We start from the raw sequence: 17,933 nt of genomic DNA on the forward strand, positions 1-17,933 counted from the left end.
ATTAAACAGGACAATCCAATCTACCCCAAACAGGCATGTATTCTTTCCTGGTACGACGTACACTTTGGATTTATGAGTCTGGTTAGCGAATGTCACTTTGCATTTTAATTCTCCCTTGAACTCTAATCTTTTGCCGCACACACTTCTCGCCGTCTTTCTGGTTTTCGTTAATTCAGGTCGACCTATCCTTTTCCATATATCTTCATTTATAATACTAATATCTGCACCGCTATCCAGAAGCAATGTAACCAGATGTCCATTTATCCGAACATCAACATATTTCCGTCTTTCGCAGCTTTTTTCTTTATTCATGCGAAGCGTATTTACATTATCGGTCCCTTGTCTTTTCTTCTGGGCACAGTATGTTCCCTTGTGACCTCTGAGACCACATTCATAACATATTTTGTTCCTAAACCAGCAGGTCTTATTGTTGTGTCTTAAACTACCACAACATTTACACTTTAGCTTTGGGTCTTTGTATCCTTTAAGGATCCTGTGTTCTTGGAACCTGGACTTTCTTGTGGTCCCTTGCCTTTTTACTTGCTGCACCTTAAAAATATTTTTCTCTTCAATGCGAGTGTTGTCTTTCTTTATGTTAATCAGACGTTGACACTCTTCAGTGACTTTTTGCAATGTTATGTTAGGATCCGCCTCCATAATTGTTAGGATCCGTGAACGTATATCTTTGTCCCTTGGTGCTGTGAGACCTTGTACAAAGATTATACATTTAAATTGGTCTGCGGAAATTTCATTCAATTTAAATGATTCGCATAAACAGTTCACAGTGCAAGCATATTCTAGATAGTCTTCAGCTTCTGCCTTCTGAATGTTCAAACATTTGTATCTAGAGTGAAATAGGCTATCCCTTTTATCAAATATTTTCGACAAGGTACTAATTGTTTCCTCGAACGAAACCTCCTCCGGTTTTTTTGGTAGAATTAGATTTGCATACTTGGTGTTTTCATCAGTACCCAGTTTTTGTAGTAGCAGGGTAACTTTTTCCTCATCGGTCCATTCTAAACATCTTTTCGTAAAAATTGTTTCGTATCTTCTGTAGTATGCAGGGAAAGTAGCACCAGTATCCGGGGAGTAACGAAATTCCGTTAGTGAATTTGAAATACCCTCGGCAGAAAAATTAGTCTTCTTCCCGGTCGACGTTAGAATTAGCTTTTCTAAATTCTTTTGCTGTGTCGACATTTGTCGTTGTAGTATGTTTGTTTGTTCTTGTTGTGCCTCTAAAGTTTTTTGTGTTCTTTCTTGTTGTTGTTGCAGCTGTTGCTGTAGCTGTTGTTGTTGAATTTGTTGTTGTTGTTGTTGTTGCGCTAAAAATTGTTGAGTCATTTTTGTCTGTTCCTGGATGCTAAGGGCTAGAGCCTTAGTTAACTCTGCTAATTGTTCCATGTTAGCTTCTAGTACAAAAATGTCTTTTCGAATTCTACACAATAATTCCAAAGAAAAATCGTAAATTTACGTATATCGTAAATTAGTAGCAATATGCAGACACAACACGTTTCAACAAAGTTCATCCATAGTAATTCAACAGGCTTTGTAAAATAATTCTTTTTTTTTTTTTTCAACAACGTAAGTTCATACACAAAATATTTCTTACTTCCCACGACAAATAGTTCCAATTATTTATATAAAGGCAATAACAAACAATTAATTTTCCCCCCCAAAAAAATATATATGGCTGCCGTTCCCACGTGGCATAAAATGGTACAATAGTCGTTGTATTTATATTTTTTCTTTCGAAACTCGTAATCCTTTAGTGTAGTTTCGAATTCAACTTGCGACCATTTTTTTTTTTTTTTACTTGTCAAAATAAATATAAATTCCACTTTACCTTGAACATGTTTCTATAATTTCTTGTGAGTTCTTTACGAAGAAAAATCCGTACTTTTCGCTACTTTAGGTAGGAAAAATTTTTAAATTCATTGACGCACGTGGTCAAAAATCCTTGTGTAGTTTGTTTTTTTCGTAAAACAAAAAATCCTTGCATTGTACACAGTCCTTGGTACGGTAATTTATCTCTGTTAAGAGAAAGAACATCCTTTAACAACCAATTAAAATATCATATTAAACCTAAAATTACAATCAGGCAACGCCGGTAGGTTTGCTAGTTTAATACATAAAAGGCAATATGTATGCCTGTCATTTTTTCTGTCTGTCTGTCTCCATATTTGCAAAATTTATCCGAAACTAAAAGTCGCAGAGCGGTGCTAGGAGCCTCAAATCGTTGGATTGTTTTCGACCGTTTTTTATGAGTATTAAGCCGATGAAGTATGTTTTAAGATAAAATAGTTTTTAAGGAGTAAAAAAAAAAAACGTTGAACATTTTTCATATTCATGTTTATTTATTTTTGATCAGTCCGTTTGAGTGTCCCCTTGGTACAGTGGTGACATTACCAGATAATAATGCTACAGTTAGGCTTGCGGTTTCGATTCCAGCTGATGTTTGTTTGTCTCCATATTTGTCTACTGAAACTAAACGTCGCGGAGCAACGCGTGGGCCTAAAATGATTGGATTTTTTATGCATCTTCTGTCGGTTACAATAGCTTTTATTTTCGGTGAAGATGGAGTTTTTTTTTTTGGTTTTGTACATGGTCATCACATCTTATCAAGGCCAAGAAGCTACTCGAGGATAAGGGTTATTGTATGTACAGTAATCAAGGGGATACTATCGTAGTAATAGTTGGTATTGGAGATTTAAAATATGGAGACATACAGACATACAGACGGAAGTATATACGAAACATATAGTATTTTATATATTTGATATATGGCTATATATACACACATACATACATATATATATACATATACATGTATATATTTATATATATGCATATATATAACTAAAATATATACCACTAAGTAAAATATCCTTTACAAAATGTATGAAAAAGAAAAACTGTAAATAAAGGTAACATAAATGTAAAAAAAAAAACGAATAAAAGATAATGAAGCATCTTCAGTAAAAGCCTTATGACTACGACAAGATATTGCATCTGTAAAAGGTTATTTTTTAACATTTTTAATTAGAGATGTTAAATTTCTTGTTGAAGGGAGGTTTCACATTTGTTATTTTTTGTGATTTTATCGATAAATGAATCAAACACAGATATAAAGTAATCATATATTAAATTGCAAATCAAAGTGATCACTAAATGGACTGGGGAGTCATAGTATTGGTGAGGAAGAAATTTATGTACCAAGAATTGTCCAATGTACCACCTTAAATTTTAGTGGTGTAATTTTAGCACTGAAGAAATTGTTGAGATCCATTAAGAGATTTTATTAATGCCATATTGTTTGTAAGAAGCTGATCCAACTTGAAATCACCCAACAAAAGTAACATTATACCAACAGGCATGTTGTTGATCTTATCAGTGAGAAGCTTTTAAAAAATTCTTAGTGGCCCAGGCTTGCGGTACACGAGCATACTACCAATCGCATGTATTAAAGTTCAATCTATGATTATATAATATATATTTGTAAAATCGAGTCAACAAGAGTTATTTCCCTTGTACTGTTAGCCAAAATCAATCTTAGAACTGTTACCTATTTTGGCCATTTAAACTGTTGGCCTGATGTAAAACATTGAGCTAAAATAACCAAGACACCATTTCTGATTGTGTTTTTCTCGATTTAGACACAAGAATGAATTTTAAAATAATCGAATTTTAAAATAAGCCCCAAAATGTGTATTTTTCATCCCTAAAATTCTGGACTCAAGCTCCAGCATTTTCCCTAGGTCACCTATTAAGTTTCCAAATGTATACACATGAGGTATTGCTTTTGGGTAATTATCAGTAAACTCTAAGAGATGGAACAGATGCTATGGCCTGAAAATTGCTATATGTGCCCATTTGAACCCCTCGGACCCCCCTTGGGACGGAACTAGAATTTTTCTAAAAATGTTACATTTCCTCCATTTTGTAGTTTTAACGTTGTGTAAAATCTCAGAAAAATGTAATAAGTAGTTAATGTAGAATTTTAGGAACGAACGAACGAATGGACAAGAGTGAACCCTAAAGTCTAAGTCCAATTAAGTCTGTGGACCAATAATCTAAAGTTTATAACTGCAATTATTTTAATTGAAGGCGAATTATTTTTCATTCTTTTCTCTATTTTCACTATATATATATATATATATATATATATGTGTGTGTGTGTGTGTGTGTGTGTGTGTGTGTGTGTGTGTATGTATACATACATAAATGCAGTGACGTCCAGAGATTCTGTTCGGAGCAGCTGCTCAGACGAAAAAAAAAGTGGAAAAATAGTAATGGTGGACGACAGGCTTATAATATATTCATCTGAAAAGGACACTTTTAAAACAGGAGTTTAAGAGCTATCAGCTTGTCCACCCCTTGCACACCACTTCTACACGTCGTTGCGTTTCTGAAGGAAGCTATGTATAGATGCTTCTATAATCCATGTTATTTTCAACTGCTTGTTGTGTTTTTGCAATAGAAAAGATTTCTGCAGTAAAATAAATGGAAAAATATCAAAATCTATTAAAAACATACATAAAACATAATGTTGTAATGTAATCACGTCGGTAGTGTAAACTCCAATGTATTAGAATATAAGTATATATATATATATATATATATATATATATATATATATATATATATATATAACAATTAAATGGCAAAAGTCCATACTAAAAACTGTCAAAATTTTCACCATCTAACAAGTTATTTCTTTTTAGTACGTTGACACAAGCAATTCCTGACATCACTTGAGTCGCTGTTCAAAATCATTAATTTAATTATTATTTCAATCAATTAATGTATAGCAGTATTATTATATTTAATATATGTTATAATTAAAAAGATAATAACATATAAAAATAGATGATCTTGCGCTACGAAACATGTGCTGTTAGGAATTATGTATGTCAACATTATTAAAAGAATAAATTGTAAAATGGTATACTATTTTGAAATTTGGAATTACTTTTGTCATTTATTTGTTATATGCTCTGTAATTACATTCGGCTTCGTAAATTGGAGGATTAGTATAAATAAAAGGTGGAATAAAATTGAAAAAATATAATTACACACACATATGTATATATATATATAAATATATATATATATATATGTGTGTGTGTTTATGTGTTTTTGTTCAATCTTTAACCTATAAGTCCAAGACCTACGTTGAGAAATGTCTTTGTAAGTCAATCAAAATATATAATCTAATATTTTTCTGGAGGTAACAACTGTGAAAAGCTGAAATGTTGACAACTGGTAGTCGTTATCATCTATAACAACATACAAAAATTTAAATCATTTGCAAAGCATAGAAAAAGAATTATAACATTTATTTATTTTCAAAATAGGAACGTCCAAAAGTAAGGGACAAAATTGGGACACACAACGTAAACAGTATGCTATAATCAATTGTTTACTTACTTAGTCATTTGTAAACGTTGTATCAGCTGGCACCATGGCGAAACACCAACAACTTTATTACCCTGTGCGACAAGCTATTGTGAAGCTACACAAAGAAAAACACACAATTAGAGAGATTTCAGAGAAGTGAAACGTTCTAAGGCTGTTTTAGGCAGGGTTGTTAAATCATACAATGATATAGTTAGTGTTTTTTAAAACGGACAGACCCTGCAAAAATTCGGCTAGAGAGGATCGAATAATGCAGCGTATGTCATTAAAGGACCGTTTTCAATCGTGCACAGAAATTAAAACGGTTATGAATAGTACCTCATGTGTTAATGCGTCAAGACTTACAAAACTATATCTAACCATACACTAACTCGTCTCTCTCAATCCAATGCTGTTGCAAATTAGTTGCTTCCACTGCATGAATTTTTACCTATCCCCTCTCCCAGTAAAAATGAAAATGTAAAGCATAGTAATGCCCTTTTTTAACCATGTTTGAGGAGTGAAACTTTTCTGTAAAGGTTAACTAAAATACCCGATTTTTTCAGGAGATATTAACCTAAATAACCAATTAATATTAACTACCCATGCGGGGTCGCAGAAATACCTGGATTAGGACCCAGGCGCGGGGCGAACCCCCTCGGAGCTGATGGACCCGTAGATCTTCCAAGGTCATCCGTCTAGGAGAAGGAAAACTCTGAAGCTAAACCTAGGGGAGGGAGGCCTCTTTCAGTGCTGGACGACAACCTTCCTAGAGCTGGTGACTCAAACAAATCACCGGTTGGCAAACCTAAACTGCTTAAGGAGGAGATAGGCTCTGTCTATCGCCCGGCTTTCATACTCCTTCTTTGCAGATTGGCCAGGCGTAGAGGTAATATCGCAGGGACTCGTCTGAATCACCCAGTAGTTGACCTTGTTTCCTGACTAGGCCAATGAACGACGCTTTTCCCCGCTCCCGCCACATCCCATCCCCCTAAACTGGACACAGTGGGGTGCTTCAGTGCCATATATGTAGGTGCAGTTGGATTGGGCTAGCTTTGCCTAATGGATTGAGGGTACCGGATTAACAGTTCTTGGCTGCTGTTTCCGACTGATAGTACAGGAGCCCTAACTCTTGGGTAGCGCTTAGAGCGGCTGCTCCATGAACGGTTGTATAATATCGGGATGTTTGTAGTGCCATGTCGCGCATGGAAAGGGACCCTGCACTCATCCCCGGTGGGCTTTCTTGAGGCCACAATCCTGTGGGTGAGGACAGCTGATGGTCTACTTGTATTGCATGTCTGGTAATCTGCACAACTACTTGTCCAGCACCCCATCACTCACTCACCATAACTGAAACTTTTAAATAAAATGAAATGACAGCTCAAGCAAAAGTTACGTTTAAACCAGGACCAAACTCAAAGAAAACCAACCTGCCTCCTCCATTGAGGCTTGCATTTACGAATATTCGCGGGCTTAGAACTAACTTAGATGATGTGTAATCATTTCTCCTTGTAAAAACCCCGGATATCTTAGCATTAAGTAAAACTCACCTTCACTCCTCCATTCCCTCTAACCACTTTAACATGCCTGGTTATCTCCCACTTTACCCTAACGACTCGGACGGACATATGCATGGGCTTGGAGTCTATATTCGTAACACCCTCCCCCTGACTAGAGAAATAAAACTAGAATCGGGCAACCTGGTCTTTATGTGCTTTAGACTAAATATGCAACACAATATTAGCTACTTGTATTTTCTCTAGCGCTCTCCCTCAAACCAAGACTATACCCTAATAAACAAAGTCTTAGACAGCATAGATATAGCACTTTCCCTCAATACTAGCGCACAAATACATGTATTTGGTGACTTCAATGTCCACCACAGTAACTGGCTAAGATTCTCTAATCACACAGACGTAGCTGGTAACACAACGCATAGCTTCTCTATATCCCATTCTCTATCTCAGTTGGTTACATTTCCGACACGTTTCCCAGACCAGCAAGATCAACATACCTCACTTCTAGGTCTCTTTCAGACAACGGTTCCCGATGACTGTACAACAAATTCCCACAGCCCACTCGGGAATGCTGATCACGCTGTGATAATGGTAGAAATCAGTCTAAGTTCTCGCCCTAAAACTGAAGACCCACTACTCAAAAGAACGAGGTATTACAAAAATGCTGATTGGGAAGCCATCAGGGAACTCATCAGAGAAGCCATAAGGCAAAATATCTTTACTCTTCCAGCGGAACAGTGTGCAAAGGAGACCACCGAATGGTTCAAATATGCAATTGAAGCACATGTTCCCGCACGGAAATTCTATAGCAAGCCCCACTCTCCCCAATGGTTTACTTCTGCTTGTGGAGCTGCCATTTGTCAAAGGCAGCATGCATTCCGCAGATTCAACCGACATAAGTCCAGCTCAAATAAACAGCAGTTTATAGAAGCTAGAAATAATTGTAAGAGAGTGATAGAGACAGCTAAGACAGATTCCTCTGAAACAACCAGAAAACGCATCGAAGCACAGAAATTAGGAACCCGGGATTTTTGGAAAATCTACAACAGCGTAGTAAATAATGGACAGTCAACTATTCCCCCACTTTCAAACAATCACGAGGTTGCTTGCACAGCAACTGAAAAGGCTAATCTGCTTGCCAGTCGGTTTGCCTCAAACTCCACACTGAAGTCGGTACACCACTCCCTCCCTGATATTCTTCTGCGAACAGACGCCACACTAGACGATTTAAAATCACCCCTTCTCAGGTACATGCTATTATAAAAAACCTAGACACCTCAAAAGCATGTGGAGCAGATATCATCCCGGCTGTGGTATTAAAAAATGCTCTGCTGAAGTTGATCCAGTTCTCTCCAAACTTTAAAGTAAATGCCTTAACGAATCTTGCTTTCCTGACTGCTGGAACACCGCCTCTGTGGTACCAGTCTTCAAGAATTCTGGTGAAAGAACTGAGCCACTAAATTATCGCCCCATTAGTCTCTTCGCGCTTTTCGCCAAAATATTTGAGTACTTAATTAATCAAGCCGTAGTCCAGCACCTAACACCTGCTAAACTCCTGACTGACAAACAATATGGATTCAAGAAAGCCCGGTCAATAGCAGATATCTTAACTGTAGTTTCTGAACGTATATACCGTTCATTAGACAAAACAGGGAAGGGTAGATATATCTAAGGCTTTTGACAGGGTATGGCACGATGGTCTTCTAAGGAAAATTATATCATATGGTATCACTGGAAGAATTCATAATGTAATTAAATCCTTCTTAAGTAATAGAAAAATCAAAGTTGTCCTCGACGGTCGTACATCTAAACAATATGACATAAATGCGGGAGTACCTCTGGGGTCTATTCTTGGACCTCTATTATTCCTGATATTCATAAATTACCTCCCTTGTTTCGAAGATGGGTATATTTGCCGATGACACCACTCTTTATAACAGATATGAGGGGAAAACAAATGAACACATATCCTAGGAAATGGCAGAAACACTAGAGGATGATCTCCAATCTGTAGTGAAATAGGGACAAAAATGGTTGGTCACATGAAATGCTGCTAAGACTAAGCTTGTTTCCTTCAATAACTACAAGACACCTTCTCTACCACTAATAGCAATGGCCAAGGACACATTGCCTGAAAGAACTTCTTTTAAACTCCTAGGCCTAAAGTTTACAGGGAATATGAACTGGAATAGATACATTGAGAGCATTGCCAAGGCTGCTGCAAGGAAGGTTGGCTCCCTCTACCGTGCTAGAAAACTACTTACGCGTGACAGTATCCTATACCTCTATAAGGCCACAATTCGCCCATGTATGGAGTACTGTTGTCACATCTGGGCTAGTGCATCTGCTGCCTGTTTCTCGCTCCTAGAAAGGGTTCAAAAGAGAGTCGCCAACTTGATATGTCCTGAACTGTCATCTAGGCTTCAGCCTCTGCCCCATCCACGAGATGTTGCATCCCTCTGTCTTTTCTACAAATACTTTAATGGTGAATGCTCTGACGAACTGCAAACACTTGTACCTCCCCGAGGTAACTACCCCTGACAAACCTGACAAGCTACTAAGTCTCATCCCTTTACAGTAGAGATCCTTAGGTGCAAGAAAGCCTTTTACTCCAATAGTTTCTTCCCCAGAACTGCGGGTCTTTGGAACTCCCTTCCGAGATTCTGCTTTCCCAACTGCACTGATATGCAGAAGTTCAAGTGTAATGTTAACAAACATCTTTCTACTCATCTCCCTTTATAATGACCCTGCTAATTAAGTCCCTGATAGTAGCCCCCTGCTTCAAAGTGGCACTGTGCCTTGTTTGGGGTGAAAATTGAATAATAAAAAAAGATAGATTGTTTCTAGACGACGACAAGAAATAGCGCTGTTTAATCGAACCCCAGGGAAGAAACCACTTGTTAGTTCGAAGATTAAGAAGAAGATATTAGAGTTTGCAAACAGGTATATAATATGGACTTATGAAAATTGGCCAAAAGTATTTTTTAGTGATGAAAGCTAGTTTTATTTATTTGAAAATGATGGAAAAACAGTGTAAAGAGACGTATTGGTGAAAGATAAAGTGCAAAGTGTACTAAGAAAGCTGTCAAGTTCGGGCGGAAGCGTGATGGTATTTGGAATATTTTCTAGCTAAGGTGCAACGCCTCTTGTCCGGTTAAATCTTATGTAAACGCGCAGATCTATAAAACCATCGTTCAAAATCATGTTGTGCCAATCATACAGAATTCAGGTTTCGATAGGGCTACCTCTATGGAAGATAATGCCCCATGTCAAAAGCAAAGGTGGTACTGAGTTACCTTAGCGACCAAAATTCCGAAATTATGGATTGGACACCGCAAATTCCTGACTTAAATCCAATTGAAAATATTTGGAAGATCTTAGGAGTTAAAGTTATGGAAAGATATCCTAGTAGCACGGAGGATTTGTAGGTGAAGCTTCAAGAAGAATGGTTTAAAATTATTATCGAGGATTGTCAAGAACTGATTCTTTCTTGTAATCGAAGATGTGCAGCTGTCATTGAGAGCAAAGGGCTCATTTACTTAATAATTATTGTACATATACTTTTATTGTTTGTTTGGCTGTTAACATTGTTTTTCTCAACTTTGTCCCTTACTTTTGGGCGTTCCTATTTGGAAAATAAATAATTGTTATAATTCTTTTTCAATTATGTGGTTTTAAAATTTTGTCCCTTTGTTTTGAACGCTGCTATATATATATATATATATATATATATATATATATACATACATATATATATATATATATATATATATATATACAGTGGGGAAAATAAGTGTTGGACACATCCCATTATTCTTTATTTAACACATTTCTAATGCAGCGAATGACGCGAAAATTTAACAAGAAATAGTTACTCATTTAAAAATAACAAATAACTTTAGAAATTGGAACCTTTTAATGCATAACCAAAAATTATATAATAAAAACGAGAATAGCCTGGAAAAAAAGTGTTGGACACACTAACACAATTTCATCTAATATTTAGTTGAAAACCCCTTATTGGCTATTACAGCTTTGAGACGTTTTCTATACGACGAAACTAATTTGTGACAACGTTCAGGCGAGATTTTGCCCCACTCTTCAACACATACTTTCTTCAAATCCTGAATATTACGTGGATCTCGCTGGTGGACCATGATTTTGAGCTCTCTCCATAGATTTTCTATAGGATTTAAGTATGGGGACTGACTGGGCCACTTAAGAACATCTATTTTGTTCTGTACGAACCAATCGGAGGTTATTTTAGCAGTATGTTTGGGATCATTATCTTGTTGAAAGATCCATCCCTGTCGCATACCTAACGCATTGGAAGCAGGCAAGAGATTATTTTCAAGAATTTCCCGATATTTGGCTGAATTCATCTTTCCATCTATAATATGAAGTGACCCAGTACCATTTGAAGAGAAGCATCCCCAGAGCATGACATTTCCACCACCAAACTTTACAGTGGGGAGGGGGTTCTTGGGATTGTGCGCTGTGCCATCTCTTCTCCATACTCGACGTACAGAGTTAATGTCGAAAAGTTCAATTTTCGTCTCATCGGAACAGATCACATTCTTCCAGTAATCATCTGTTTTCAATAAGTGGTCTCTTGCAAACTCCAGACGAGCATTAACATGACATTTTTTTAGTAATGGTGTCTTTCGAGGTGTACGCGATTTAAGACCGTTGCGTCGGAGTACATTACTAATCGTTGGTTTCGTTACTACTATCCCTGCTTTTTCCAAATCTTTCTGAAGTTCGCCTCGTGTTGTTCTCGGTTGCTGCTGAACTTTTCGTACAATCTTCCTTACTGCTCAATCCGACATCTTGCGAGGAACTCCGGTGCGCGGACGGTTCACGGTTGAGTCATGCACCTTCCATTTCCTAATAAGGTTTCCTATGGTGCTTACAGGGATTTTGAATTGAGCAGATAACCAATTCCATTCTTGTGCTCAGCAATAATCTTATCACGGACGACTTGAGAGAGTTCTTCACGCGTGATGGCTTACTGGTGACTAACGTGTTCCAATACTTTCCAACGACGTAGAGTATGGTTGTGCTGAAAGAAAAGAGAACTATTTAACTTCCGCTTGTACCTTCCGGAAGTGAATTACTTCCCTTGACTTTTTCTTTCCAGCATTATTTATAAAAAATAATAATAAAATATAATTTAAAACAATGTGTCCAACACTTTTTTCCAGGCTATTCTCGTTTTTATTATGTAATTTTTGTTATGCATTAAAATGTTCCAATTTCTAAAGTTATTTCTTATTGTTAAATGAGTAACTATTTCTTGTTAAATTTTCGCGTTATGCGCTCCATTAAAAATGTGTTAAATAAAGAATAATGGGATGTGTCCAACACTTATTTTCCCCACTGTATATATATATATATATGATTGCTGCATCTTTCCAAATGATCGGCGCCACACTGAGTTCTCTCAATCTTGTCGTCCATGTTATTTTAGATGACGACACTCCCACCGCAGATTTGCACATCTTGAAGCGGATGTGACATACAAATTGAGCAATTTCCATCAAGTTGACTTACTCTGGATGTTGAAGTGTATTCCTATGAACAACCACATCTCTTCTCAGCTCAGCAGTAGACTTGCAAACTTTGCTGCATGTTAAGCAGATCGTTTGGTTCGGACTATTAGGTGCAAATTTGACCTGAACAGGATTTTGTGCGACTTAAGATGGTTGACGTAGCCAGCTTTTGACAAGAGCACTCGTTCACAAATATCGCATTTCCAGCTATGTGTGTCATGATTAAGATCGTCAATTAAATCTTTGCGAAGCTCTTGCTTCAGATTGCTGTAGGCATAACAACTTTCATGTACAAGCTTTCGCCACTTCGGCCTTTGCAGAGTAAGTTCTTCCCATGTGTCGATGTCGATTTGTAAGACTTTCACATTATTTTTTGTAGATTCCCTGAACCTCTTCCTAATCTTGTGTTGAGGGCATTGATGGTACACTGGGGAATTATAAGACTCAGATTTATTCTGCTGGTGCTGAACGTCTTGGTTTCAAGAGGGATAAGAACAAGAACTGGATTGACGACAAAAATCTTGAAATTAATCAGTTGCTTATGAATAAACTAACAATTTATGAATCTTTACTTCGTGAAGATCATTCTGATCATACAACAAATTTGCGATAATACAAAGAGGGCAAAGCCACATTGCAACGTGAGCTAGGAAAAATGAAAAAAACAAAAACAATGGTGGATAAATATAACGGAGCACATCCAAAAGGCGTTTGACACAAAAATTTAAAGGAAATATATATATATATATATGGTAATGATATCTGGTAATAAAAAGCGATATTCACATCCAAAACTCCTAAAAACCCACTAGGATAATTGGTGGTGCATTTATTAGAGTACCTATAAAATACAAATTGTAAAGTGATATTTTTTTGAAGATTGACGTTTTAATCATCAGTATAGTCGACCGAAAAATACAATTGTGGATTAGCTTGGATCTCTATCCAGCCATGGCTGACGGAACGAGTGCATTATACTCCCATGAATAAATAAAGGATTCAATGCGAAATTTAGTGCTAATTCCAGAGTTCTACGATATTCTCCTGAAGAAGATCAGAGAAAACATGGACTTAAACGTGATCCAAATAACACTTAAATCGAACAAATCAAAATAACAGTAAAAGTAAAAAGCAGTGTTGATCAAACAATACAAAATATTCAGTCTTTTTCGCTCCTAATAAACCCTACACTAGACGCCGCATCCCCACGATGCTACCTAGCACCGTCTCTACTCTTCTGATGAGAAGCATTAGGCTTCCAAATGCCTTGGCATAAAGAGTTCCTTCTATCCCCCAAATTTCGTTTGTATTCCATTATTCAATAAATGATCCAATCTATATCCACCAATATATAGTTTTGTGACTTCATTTCATACTCCTGTTGTTCTATTACACATATATATATATATATATATATATATATATATATATATATATATATACATATACATACACATATACATATATCTATATATATATACAGTTGTGTGCGTATGTTTGTGTGTTTGTCTAGTAAAATTTTCAGACTTAAAAATATATTTAAAAAATTCCTTCTGATGTATGTATGCATATATATACATATATATATGCATATATATATATATATATATATATATATATATGTATATTGAACTATTTATCAAGATAAGTATAAATACCATCAAATGTACAAATAATCGAACATAGATAAATTTGTTATTTTTATGTCAATATAGATTATACAGGAAACGGCAAAATTGACATCGCTAAAAGCCGAAAACGTGACCAGCATTTGGCAGGTCTCGAGAGAAAGAGAACTGAACTAGAAATTTCTTGCAAGTCTTGGCAGCATACGTAATCCAAATCTAAAAAACATGACTGATCAAATTTGATCATATCTATAGTGAATTCGCACGTTTACAATAGGGATTAACTCCTGATATTTGACAGCGGATCAATCAATGTTAACAGATGATTGTTTGCCCTCGATCTTACGTTTCGAAAAAAACATGTTTTGATTCATTGATTTCACTTTCACGTAGATGTTTTACAGATGTCCGCCATTTTGTTTTTGGCCGTAGGGGAACTGAAGATTCTAAATAAGAGCCGAAGATTGATTTATCATAATTTATTTGTTTTAACATTTGGACAACATCTCTCTGTATTCTTTATAGATACGACCAACTCCTAAACGCAGTTAAATGGAACAACTGATGGAACGTTCGCTGTTTTGATCATCTATTTCACATTATGTTTATCGCGATGCACTTTCGGTCGGTAATGTAATTGTTCAATGTTTTATTAATTACTCTATTCCATATACACAGCTTTAAAAATCATAAAATATGTATAATTCTTATTTTACTGACACGCTTCCAAATTTCGCAAAACATAACCTGACATTAATCTTATTGACAACGATAATATTTAAATATTAATTTAGTTCTTGTTTGTCCGCCAAGTGTCACAAAACCGCCATCCTTGCAAAATTAATTAACGAGAAACAGATTAACTCCCTTTATAGTCGCTCTTTAGCAGCTAAAATCAGTAAAACTATTTCTTCTACAAATTAAAGAAAAAACATGGCTGCATATTTTAAATTGGCTATTTTATTTTATAACATTTTCAAATTGGCTATTTTGTTTCATAAAAATAAAAAGGCTATGTTAGGTGGAAGACTGTAAAATATTTTTTATCGTAGTCTCTTTTTTAAAATTAAAAAAATGTGCACGTAAATTAGCATGTTTTATACAAAAAAATATTCAGAAAAAATTACACAACAAAACAATGTGTTGTGTTGAGTTTTCATTGTAAAAAATGTAATTTTTTAAAATCAGTTATTCTTTTATTATTACATTTCACCCCAAACAAGGCATATTGCCATTTGATGTAGGGGGATACTATTAGGGGCATAAGCTACAGGGGTACTATGTGGAGAATTGGGCAGCAAGATGTTGGTTCACGTTACACTTGAACTTCCGCATGTCAGTACAGTTGGGGAAGCAGGAAGTCGGAAGGCAATTCCAAAGTCCAGCGGTTATGGGGAAGAAACTACTAGAGTAGAAGGCTCTCTTACATCTAGGGATCTAAAATATGTAGGGGAGTTCTGCTTATCGGGTTTGTCGGCGGTAATTACGCCGAGCGGGTACAAGTGCTTGCAGTTCGTCAGAGCATTCACCATTAGAATAGTTGTAGAACAGGTAGAAGGATGGGACAGAGGCTGAAGTTTAGATGACAGTTCAAGACCTATTAGGTTGGCGACTTTCTTTTTAACCGTGTCTAGGAGCGAGAGACTAGTAGCAGAGGCGCCAGCTCAAATATGACAACAATACTCCATACATGGGCGAAGGTGGCCTTATAGAGGTACAGGATACTTTCGGGCGTTAGTAGCTTTCTAGCACGGTAGAAAGAACCTACCTTTTTCGCAGCGGTCCTTGCCATGCTCTCAATATAATTTTTCAACTCATGTTTCCTGTGAATGTTAGGCCGAAGGGGTCAAAAGATGTACTCTCAGATAAAGATTCTTTGGCCATTTCTATTGGCGGTAGAAAAGGTCTCTTGTAGTTATTGAAGGAAACAAGTTTAGTTTAATTTTTTTTTTACTTTAAAACGTTAACTAAGAATTAGCTAAAAAATTGTACTAAATTCGTCGATATTTGTTTCATTTTATTTTTTCTTCATTTTATCTATAATGTGTTTTAAAAATTGTCGAACGTGAGTAATCTGCTCTTACTCCATCACCCATGACTGGGTAGAATTCTTAAGTTATACGCAATTGTAATTTGAGTGTCGTCTGCTCTAAGTATTGATTTTCGATCCTTCAGAAGAATATAACATTACGAATTAATTTTAGCAAGTACTTTATACACAACAGCACGGGACCCCGTAGGCAAGATCCACCTAGAGATGTTTTGAAGCTACATCGAGCGAGACATTTTAACACTAGCATTCAAGATTAGAACAGTATTCAGAAAAAATATTTAAATGATAAAAATAACCATGATGCCATCTTGTTACAATCTCACTACTTAGATATATTTCTGTTAATTACTTATTTGACACAGACATTGGAAAAAATTAAGAAAACGAAAATAATAGTTACTCTTGATTAGTTAACGCAATATATATTGAAACTTACTAGAATACAATTCATTCATGATCATAGGAGATAATAGACTTTTGATCTACGAAGGTCGTTCAAATAGTAATACCCTCTATTTTTAAACTAGGAAAAGATTGGGGTGATACGAAGACGGAGGTGATATCATGAAAACGGGCGATCATTGTGCTCCAGAATTGATGTTTCTACATAGTTACTAGAATTCTCAATTTATTTTTGGCAGCGATTGGGTGATTGATTATATGGGCGTCTGGACCGCACTTAGACACGCACATCATTGGTTACACTCTGAAATCGACGAGCCCATCTCCTACCAATGCTGACATCAACTATATTGACGTATAAACTGTCAACAAGCGCCGGTGTTGCTCAATTGATTTTTTCTGAATAATGCATCTCAGCTTCTGACGCACGCCGATAAGAGGACCAGATTTCGTAGAGACTTATACCGTTAATATCTGCAATAGAGTGGTTAAGCCATGATAACAATGCAATCTGCAAATCACTCTGACTCATTCGAACAGAAGAAAAATAGGACGCATTACTTTTGGAACACTATATCCTACATCATGTTATATAGAAATATATTTTAAATCCAGTCTCGCCCGACATAATCAGCATCACAGCCTGGTGGACTTCCTTGCATTTACAGTCTCATATAAACCAGCATGTTCCATCCAAGATGAGACAGGTTAGAGAAGGATCTGTGTGCCTCCCTTCCTCCACAGTTTTGAACTCCGCTATTGGCCAACATCTGGTTCAGCATCCTTGATGTGCCAAAGTATAAAATAGAGTGGTTTAAGATACTTCATAGAGCGGATTCTATGAATCATTTAAAAATGTTAGTCTCTATCGCAATTCGTAAACCTTTTTGTGCCGGAAGAAGGAATTGTTACAAGCGTTAAATCTCTTCAGGAGACTTTGACCCCCTCCCCACCATTCCCCCCCTCGCGGTGCTATTTTAATCGCTTTTTACACGCTTAATTTTATAAAAAAATATTGGTTTTAATCGTCCTTTATTGACATCTTTAATTTATAAAAGATCCCGCATGGCTATTTTTGTCATTAATGTTATTACAATGCTATTGATTTTTGCTGATGAGGTGATGGCCGAAAGAGCTCTTGAGCGATATCCGCCTCATTTCAAATATATTTATAGATTCTGTACCTCGAAACACTCACACAAACAAACAAATATATATATATATATATATAATGGAAAATGTCTTCCCGTCTGTCTGTCTGTCTGTCTGTATGTGTACACTTCCCTACCAAATAACTCAGTCAATTTTCGATCTACAGACTCGAGATTTTACATACGAAGTATTGAGATGTGGGAAAATTTTTAATCGGTTTTTGGCCAGAAATTTT

The sequence above is a fragment of the Euprymna scolopes genome, chromosome 38 (assembly GCF_053919585.1).
Source record: "Euprymna scolopes isolate OS-2025 chromosome 38, ASM5391958v1, whole genome shotgun sequence".
In the NCBI taxonomy this organism is placed as follows: Eukaryota; Metazoa; Mollusca; class Cephalopoda; order Sepiida; family Sepiolidae; genus Euprymna; species Euprymna scolopes.